Here is a 10,319-nt window from a genome sequence, read left to right as displayed (position 1 = left end):
CATCTATTTCGTAGTTTTCAAAATAGTCTTGCATCTTTTTAGTATGTTGAATGGCAGTAAAAGGATCGGTGAAATCAAAATATGTAATTTTCGATTGGTACTCTTGAGGTAAAGCCCCAGCATTAGCAGGTAATTGCAGGGGTGCATATCTATTAGCCATATTGGCAGGGATAAGTGGAACAACGGGGATTAATGGAACAACAAGGATAACAGGGATAGCTGGGATAATAGGAGCAACTGGAACGCTGGAAACAACAATAGTGGTAGTATGTGCGGTGAATGAAGGTGTGGAAGGGGTACTTCGCGATGTAGATGATGAACTAGGGGAAACAGGGGTCGAACGAAACAAAACCTTGACAAGAGTCAGAATACAGCTAGGGTAAGCTATTTCAGGACTTAAATCAACGAAATTTTCCTGTCTTTCTTGCTTCCTAAGGATTTTCGGGATTATGTTAGGGTTTTCAAAAACAGCTGGAGGGTTTGGATCGGGATTTGACCTTGTATATCGTGGATTCTTCTTGGGAGCCAGCTTCCGAATTGTTTTTTGGGTATTTTTGTGGGAATATTTTTGTAATTAACAAGGGACAGATCAGATTTTGGAATGGTTGTGTATATCTTAAAACTAGCATGAAGATTGACTAAAGCAGCTTTTATTTACTTCTGCTAATGTAAAACAGAAATAGTTTCAAAGGCTTCCTGGCTGACATTCAGGCTTCATCTGTAGTTTTAAGAAATATACAGCAATTAGAAAATTGACCTTTTTAGGGGATCTTTCCAACCTTCTTCGTGAAATTAACTGAGGATGTTCCCCAGTGGAGTCGCCATTATGTTATCACTCAGGTTGTCCCCAGGTTGGAGTAAGGGATACGGCCGAGGTAACCACAAACCAACTTTGGATTGCAGGTTCTAGCCCACCTGCAATCAGAGAGGGCTCTCTCTTTGGGATTTAGCTTTGTTGAAAATGATCTTAGGCTAGCTATTGAGTTCAGGGGTTTTTTGTTCTGTTTTTGTGGGAAAATTGATGTTTCAGGTAGAGAGGCATAGCACAGTCTGAGTGTTTCAAACCATTGGGCATGGAGTCGAGGAGGAGGACTGTTGGTGCATTTCCTTGGTCACAATAAGGGAAAATGGAGCAAGATAGCTGCGCATGAAACAATGTTTCAGGTTTAAATGATGGAAAGAATGCTAAGTAACGAGAGGCAGTTAAGAATCTCTCAATCAGCTTAACAGATGTAGGTAACAAAGCTTTACCTAGGGGCATTTAAGAATCCCTAGATAATTGGCAAACACAGGTGAATAGGGGTAAATATGAGCCAGGAGGAATTCATATTCATAGCTGATTCCTTCAGAGGAAAACATAAGGAAATAGTAGAAAATGAGCATAGAGTGTATTTAAACAAATTCTAAGCTATTCTTTCTTTCTGCTATTTAGATAGTGGTAAACAATAAAACAGAGGTAAGATGCACTTATTGTTTCAGGCTGCAGCACAAGAATTCCATCTTCATTTCTTCAAAACATTCATTAACAACAGGCAGTTTGCTCTCGAAGCTTTCAGCAATCTTTGGTTATAGAAAAAACTCAGGTGTACAATGTGAGTCTCTAGTGAAAATTCTCAATTGACCAACCCTTGAAACAATGTAGAGAGCGATATATATAGGGAAAAACTCTCTACAACTGCTTTTATTACAACTTGACCTAATCAGGTCCTAAAGAATAATTAATTTGACCTAATCCTATCTGCAATAAATACATAAAAATATCTTTGGCTGAGCTGAGGACTACCGCATCAAATGAAGTGAATGTGCTTGTCCTCGGTGGCTTGGTGCAGTGTTTTCTCAAATAAATGTGTATGGGTTTCTGCTTCTTTGCTGTCTGTCTGCATTTAAAGCTTTAACTGTGATTTGAGGGCAAGGATGGGCTTACGCCTCTTGATTTGACTTTCTGGGGGGCTCATCAATGTACAGGTGCTTCGAGCCCCTAACAACTCTTCGGATGATACTCTTTGGCTCTTGTTCTTCCTCTGATACTCTTTGACAATAAATTGGGATGTTGTTCTGATGTGCTATGTGTTAAATCAGCATTTAATGGCCGCTGTTCGGCTCTGTCTTCCTTAAAACTGTCTTCGGCTCCTTCCTGAATGCTTCGCGAAGAAAAACGGGTCATTCGGCGCCTTTCGGGCTTGCTGGGGGCTACGTAATGAAAATATTCCCTAAAGATTCCCCACTTCGGCCTATTTTATCTAGCAGCGCAAATCGCGCATCAAAAACTGCCTGAGAAACTGATTCCGAGCCTCCAGAGTGCGATTTTCGCCCTTCGCGCCAAAACTGATGATGACGTCAACAGGTGGGACCTCGTACGGCGGATGACATCAGCGATGATGTCAGCATGATGACGTGGAGGGATGACATCATCATGTACGGATATGACGTGGTAGTACGGCAGGGTGACTCGACGATACACTGGCAGGAGGCGGTAGGCAGATGACGTGTCATGGTGACTGGGCAGGGGGGTGACGCAAGCGGGTGACGTCACTGGGCAGGAGGCGGTTTCTGGTTTTGTGGCGCACCACCTTTAGGCATGAGTGGTTTTGTTAGAGGGGGCTCCGCCATAGCCCAGGAGATGACACGTGGTGGGAGTACGGCAGTAATACCGCCCATCTCCCGGACGCTAACATTCGAGCGCGTCGGGGGACAGGAAGGCCCGCCCACCGTAGATCTGTGGGGCAGGCGATCTAACGGTTGGCGGCTGGGACGAGGCAACGGAGGGATAAGGGGCGGGAATATTCAAGGAATATTCCAATTTTAATATGGCGCAGCAGTGGGTTTAAAACTTAGGGAATGGCAGAGTTTGTGGGTTATGTGGGTTAATGCGCATGGATTAATATTTTCAGGGGTGAAACTTTGGGAAAAGGGGAAAATATGGTTTTTTTTTTTTTTTGGAGGTTTGTGTGGGCGGGATTTGAATATTTACAAGCCCAACTTTAGGGGGAGGGTGGCAACAGGGGCATTGTAGAATTAGGGGAATGGTTGTTAGTCTAACCAGGTGTTAGACCAATTCCAAGACACGGATGGGCTAATGGCAGCCCCAGATGGACTGTTCTTTCCCTGACTTAGAAAATATGGCTATATTTCCAGGGAGGGGATATTTACATAGGGGAGTTTTATATACATCCTTTTAGTAGGGGAAGGGGGAAAACTGACAGGGAGTTATATAGTAGAGTTAGTGGTTAATATGGTGATGATAAGCAGGCGCTAAGGTAAGAGACCTTAGGCTAATTTTGGGAAAAATAACTTGTAAAGAAATGAAATCCTTGAGCGAAGCAGATCTCCACTAAGGCAAACGATATGGAAAATGATGAACTAAGAGGAATCAAGCAGATCTTGACCTCTTTAGGAAATTAGTAAGTGACTTGGGAAATGAGAAGAAGGGGAAGTTAGTTATGTCTAGCTCGAGCTCCTCCAGATGAAAAATTGTCTGCACTATGATCTGAAGAGATAAAACACTTTGTAACACAAAATTGATCATAAATCATCATTCTGCAACCTCACAGCTACCTACCCAGCCTACTCATCTAACATTTTTTCTTCTTTTGATTTGGGTGCACTTAGACTTGCAGACCCAGCTTTACAATTTTTTCTTTTTGAATGTTTCCTATCTAAATCTACACTTATTTCTGTCAGGGCCCAGATTAAGCAGTTGGGTCCCTTTGATTCTCTACCTATCTACAGATCTGCCAAGATTAAACTGTTTGGTCAGATGCATTCTCTATATTCTAAAACATGAAATTGAAACCTAGGGAGACCAAGATTATACTGTTTGGACCTCCCTTAAATGAAAACTCTTCAAAACTAGAACAACTCATCAAAATTGGAATACAGCAGTGCCTTTGAACTAGCACACTTCATGGCATCCTGTGGAAATATGGAACACTGCAGCCTGCAAAGTATGACATATTTGGCATGTAAAAATGTCAATCATGAAAAATGAAACCCTGTTGCAACAGAAGGCTAACACAACTCACTTCACATCAGCATAAAACTCAAGTCAAAATCGAAGAGGTAGTTGAAAATCCTAAACCAAACCAAACTGATATTTGGAAACTATTCTTTGATGGCTTTTGCACGAAAGATGGAGCAGGAGCTAGAGTAGTTTTAATTTCACCTAAAAAAGAAAATATAACCCAATCATGTAAATTAGACTTCGAAGTTACCAATAATGTTGCTGAATATGAAGCTTTCCTTTTAGGATTGCAATTAGCCAAAAGCTTAAAAGTTCAAAACTTAAGTGTTTTTACTGATTCAGAACTTATTGTTAAGCAAGTAAGAAATGCTTGCCAGACCAAGCACCCAAGACTTAGGTCTTACCGAAATGAAGTACGGGATTCAGTTGAAAACTTATTTGATGCTTTTAATTTGACTCATATTCCTAGAGATCAGAATATTCATGCAGATTCCTTAGTTCTCTCTGCCAGTTCTTTTAAAATTCTTGATCATATTGATGTACTCTATTAGATACAAGTCAAATATAGGCCATCTATCCTAGATAATCTGAAACATTGGAAAATATTTGAAGATGATGAACAGTTGAAATCATTTTTGCAGGTAATAGATGATTTTTCATTTCTACAAATTGATGAAGATAGAACTAAAATAAATGAAAATGCAGATGGAAATGTGTTGTGGGGAAAAATGCCTATACAGGACGATCCTATCCACCTAAGGTGTGACAGTGCCTTAGCAACAAATAGATACAGCTATTCTGGTTTCTTCCTTTATGAAATGTGAAAGAGGGGAGATCGATAGACTTACCGTTCTCTTCCGTTTGTCCCTCGATCTAGATCCTCTTCTCTTTGGGTGTTCACAGCTACTTGCCTCCTCGCTTGCTCAAGAGAACAACTACTTGATTCCCACGAGGTCACAAGAGAAAAGCTACCTGTGACAAGAGAACAGCTACTTGCGACAAGAGAAGAACACAACACAAAGGCAAATATTCATATTCATAAATGATTCAGGATTAGAAGTAAATCAAATACACTAATGCAATCATACAAAATACACCAGCATATAGGAAAGAACCAAGATAGCTTTATTGATTGATAACAAGGTTCAGGAAGAGATACAACCCAGAGGGCTCCAATCCAGCATCTCCTTCCCAGCAGAATGGAATTCCTATCTTCACCACCCTTCAAAGCATAAAGCACCCAATGATCCAGTCTCAAACCAACAGCAATTCTTTGCAATAACAAAATTCCAGCCTCTAGATCTCATGGAGGAGAGATCTATATATAGTTATTTTGGAGAGAGGATGAGTCAGCTTGAGATGACTAGTGTCCTCTCCCTCTCTCAGTTCTTGAGTCCACTTGGAGGTTCTTGCTTCCACTTGGAGATTTGGAACCTCTTACTCATCACCAGTCGAATTCCCTGAGGCAAGTGTCATTTTCGAAGCTTCCTGAGCATTGACACCTTGAGGAATGACTCTGCCACATGTCCAAACTTGCTCAGCGCAGGTAGCTAGTGTTGGAGTTGACATTCAACGCAGGTAGCCAGTGTAGCAGTTGACATTCAGCGCAGATGGTCAGTGGAGCAGTTGACATGATCCTGAATTGACTTGTTTTTGAGTAGTTTCAGGTGGAGAACTTCTGTGAATTGCTGTGGTTTTCTAGCCTTGTTCCTCTAGGGGTAGGAACAACATGTTTAGGTACTTTGGATCCCTTAGATTATTGACATTTCATGCTTAATGTTGTAAGGCACAAAAATGTCTATAACAGTTGCCCCCTAAAGTATGAGGCCGTTTATCGGGTGAAATGCTTTATCCAGGAGGGTCTGAAGTTCATCCATTTGCTGGGAGGAGACCTGTAATAAGATACAATACAATACATTATGATTCATACTGCTTTCATGATCTAGCTGAGGCGGGCATTCCCATGCTCAGCTTTATAAATTCATTTTTGTACATAGCACAGACAATCGTCTGATGGTAGACTGATAATTTTGGTGAAATTATCATCCTTTGAGTAGGATGATCGTCTGCTGCAATGATGTACATGTCAAATGTCTTTATCTTTCCTGAATATATATAGCAGCCCGGATGGATGAAACTAGATCCGGGGTCTTCAAACTCGTTTGATCTTCACTCTAAGTACAAGTCGATCCATGTGAGAATTGCGCTGAAGTCGAACATGGAAAGACATCGCTTGATTACCGGCCAATGATGTAAACCGTTAACAAGCGCGAGAGGAATCACCGATAATGATAATGATCCTCAAGGTACTGCAGTACAATTAACGTGGTGTGAATAAAGGTCTTGGCGTCGAACACCACACAAAATCTTCTGGTCGAAGGTCATTGATGTATACCTGTCGCCGGAAGTGAGAAACTTGCCATTGAGGCATGCAAGCTTTAAAGTACTGAAGGGGTTGTTCCTAGATCAACTTCTTGGATAATGAGCTGATGTCGACAAGAAGCGATCTGTCAAAGGAGGGCCTTAATGAATCCCACATCAGTGACACGGAACGGAGCTAATGATTTTAATGGAGGTGAAAACGATCTGTGACATATGATTTAGGGTGGCAGTCATGAATGGATGAAGGATAATGTATGGCAGTGGATGGGACCCGGTTGACTCTTTCTGAACGACTTCTCTTGAACATATGGCGACACTGATGCAATGGATCAGTAGCATTACCCCAATTATGGATGGTATGGCGAGACCATGGTGATGTGACCGGTGAATGAAACAACCCAACCCGATTGTGGTACGGAGGAAAAGTGTCATGTTCAAGAGCGACCTGCTACCATCAAAGTTTTCTTGATTTTCTCCCAATTTTTCCCCAGTCATTGCTGACCAGTACCTCTTTATTTTTGTCAAGCTTGATGAGGATAACATATGCTTTTTCTATAACCTGCCCTTCGGGCAAGCCCATCGCTATGTTTTAACGAGCCTAACGATAGTGAAACTCATTCTCGTCTAAAGACAAGTTTGTCGCTATTTAATGATTTTAACGAGTCTAACAACAAGGATAACTCGGTCCTTTTCATTTTTAGAGAGTCTGAAAAGGTACATAAAGTTAACTCCAAAATTCCTTTTTCGTCATCTAATCCATTTAGTCCGAAAAAGTATAAAACAATACAGAAGGGATGAGTTTTCGATAGTTTTAACGAGCCGAACAAAACAAGCGCTCAATCTTTTTGTGCAATAATCCCTCAGGTCCAAAAAGATTAAAATCTAGAGGAGGGATAGCACTTCCGGTCGCTTTAACGAGCTGGAAGGCCAAAACTCAGCAATCTTTTCATATTTTACGAGTCAGTTGAAAAGAGCTTAAAGAAGACTCGTCTTTTGAGGAACGAGTGATGAACAGGGTTAGCAGCTGATTCCAGGTACAGGTTGGAATTTTCCAATCACGGCAGTGTCACAAGGATGGCTAGGTGAAATCACTCTTCGCAGCTGTTCCTCAAAATGGGTAAACAATCATATGGAGGTGAACGATCGGCCAAATGAAAAGTGGAGGTGACGGTGCAAACACGACCAAGGCTTTTATGGCTGATAAAGTTACATACACAATGGTTATTTACCGGGATGGGTTCATTTTTTAACGAGCTTGAATGCGCCAAAACACTGCTCGAGCTTATGTTTATTTTTTAACGAGCATGAATTCCGCGTTAAAACTGCTCGGATCTTGCGTTTATTTTTTAACGAGCATGAACTTTATGCTAAAACTGCTCGGTATATACCAGTCATATGATAAGAGTGTCTCATTGGAGATGCTATTTTTTATGGAGCTTCATCTCACGTAAGTTTTGCCCCGGATCCTTCCGTTATGCAAGTTCGGAAACGGCTAATCCTACGAGTTTAAAGGGTTAGACCTACAGGTTTAAAGGGAGGACCTAAAAATTTTAAAAATAAATAGTCGCCCCTTGCTTGCACTCCAAAAGGTTTGCATGCCCCCAAGCATAAAGTACGATTTCAAGGTTACCTCTACCTCACTTCCACCAAAACTTTTGTTTTAACGAGAGAGGCTTACCTCTTTCAGGTTACCCAAAGATTGTCTCGTTAATCTTTCAAACAAAGCACTTCCTCAGCAATGTCTACCGAAATAGACAAAGGTGAGCGACGGGTCCCGTCCTCTCACATAACTTTGACAAAAGAATCTTTTTCTAGAACAACCCTCTTCCTAGACGGACGGGTCACGGAATAGTCATATTCTCCCGCGGAAACCTACCCTATACCCAAAGTTCTCCTACCGAAGCAGACCAGGACGCATGCCCCCTGGGTTCCAGTCATATCCTCCCGGATTACTCGCGCTCATCAGGAGGACGGACCGTGGGTTGAGACACTTCTTGCGTGAACAGACCATTTAGGGATGGTATCTGACTATTTGCGATGCGTGATCCGGGGAATGAAAGCTGGTCCACGAGCTTGACCATTCTTCCTTCATGCGGAAAACACATTACTCTAAAGAGTGATGAGACGATGGCTCCCATGCAATATATATAGTCTCGTCCAAGGAGTAGGTTATAATCCAAGGGTCCTTGAACGACCATCACGTTCATTTGAACGGTCTTCCCTTTCAATGTTATGGGCACATTGGGGAGGATCCCTAAAGGTCGACTGGTTCCCTTATCAAAGCCTGATAGATTTCTCATTTCAGGCAAAAGCGCAGGCGAACCAAGCGCTTTCCAAGCAATAGAGGAAAGGATACTCACAGATGCCCCTTCATCAATCACTGTACTAGCCATTACCATTCTGTATATTTGGACAATAATTCTGAATGGTATGCTAGCTGGCAAGCGGGGTCTGCCTAGTTGGTTCCAGTCAAAGGACACAACCAGGTTGCTTGGTGGTGGGACCGAGTATACGGCCGGATATCGCTCTGATGAACTTCCTTCCTGCGATAAAGGAATGGTGGCATTGCCCCCTTGATCATCAGAGTCAGTGCTGATGAAGAGAATTTGGACGGTGTCGTCTTTATTCTCTTCTGTGATGGTGTCATTCGAAGATAGAGCCTCTGAAGGCAAAACTGGGTCAACTGCCGTTTCAACCTTTAGACTTTTGTCAGGTATGGATTCAGACGGTTCATCTTCAATGACAGGTGCTTCGGCTGACCACCTGGGCGGGTCAGCCGGGTTCTCAACTAGCGAGGGACTTGGCAAGAGTTTTTGATATCCAGGAGGAAGTTGCGCTCGTAAAATCGGGCGATCTTCCAGAACTCTTTTTGCCTCGTCTAAGAAGGGACAACGGTGGATGGCGTGATCGCCTTCACACAGTCTGCAGGGAAATTTAGCTTTCTCGCTCTGTCCTGGGGCTTCACTCCCACTAGTTGACGGTGAGCAGTCGACATGGCTATCAGAGGTCGATGCTACCGAATTGTGCAAACGGGGGGACCATTCCCTTAGTATCCGGGGGATACAGGGACAATCTCTATGGAAGTGGTCTCCCTTGCATATGACGCATGGCGATTTAGGCCTTGCGAGTGCGGTGTGTGGATTTTTGTCAGATGACACTTGTTTGCCCCCAGTCGCCTTAGGCTCCTTCTTCTTCTTCTCTTTCTTCTTCTTCTCCTTCTTCTCCTTAGGAACTCGGTTTTTTTATTTACCAGTTCCATCAAGCGAAGAGGAAGGAGGGGAGGAAGATGAAGTAGAAGGCTGGGAGGCAACTCTTGTCTGATCTAACTGTTGACTCGACTGTTTAGGAATGGTGGTATTCTGAACAACATTGGTTGAAAAGAGCCAGACTGGTAGGCCAATTGTCAGTCCTGGAAGCGACAATGTGGCCATGTGGGGCGCACCAACATCTCCCCAAGAGGAGAAGGGACTAGGATTTCCACCAAGGGGAATTCCTTGGTTGGTGTGCTCCATCTTTTCAACCTAAAGATCAACGCGGGAATAAAGGGTGATTGTTCCGTTTAAAATAAATTGTTAACGACGCTTTAGACACAACTTGCTTTTTCACTTTTAAAGAGTCGAGAAAAAGCTAAAGATAACTCTAGTCTCCTTCGATGTTTTAACGAGCCCGAAGTGACAAATGCTCGGATGGACTTTTTCTGTTATAGAGTCTGAAAAATGCCAAAAGAAACTGCTCTGGAGATCTAGGCAGAGGGTGTGCCAAACTTTTCGCAAAACCGCAGAATACTTTTTAAGGTACGGGCGGTCGATCTTCGTGAATGCTGTGTTCACTGCATTGTGATCAGTAGCGCGGCCAACACGGCTTCCTAAGGATAAAGGATATATGCCTATAGGGGTCTCCCAATATATACGCGACGGTACGTGGGAGCACAATCCATACTAGCGCTATCGTCCCTCAGGAGGAATCACCCACCTTC

Source organism: Pinus tabuliformis, chromosome 7, assembly GCF_031772625.1.
Source record: "Pinus tabuliformis cultivar Carrire ecotype Pingquan chromosome 7, CPIR1, whole genome shotgun sequence".
Lineage (NCBI taxonomy): Eukaryota > Viridiplantae > Streptophyta > Pinopsida > Pinales > Pinaceae > Pinus > Pinus tabuliformis.
This window is presented reverse-complemented; position numbering follows the sequence as displayed.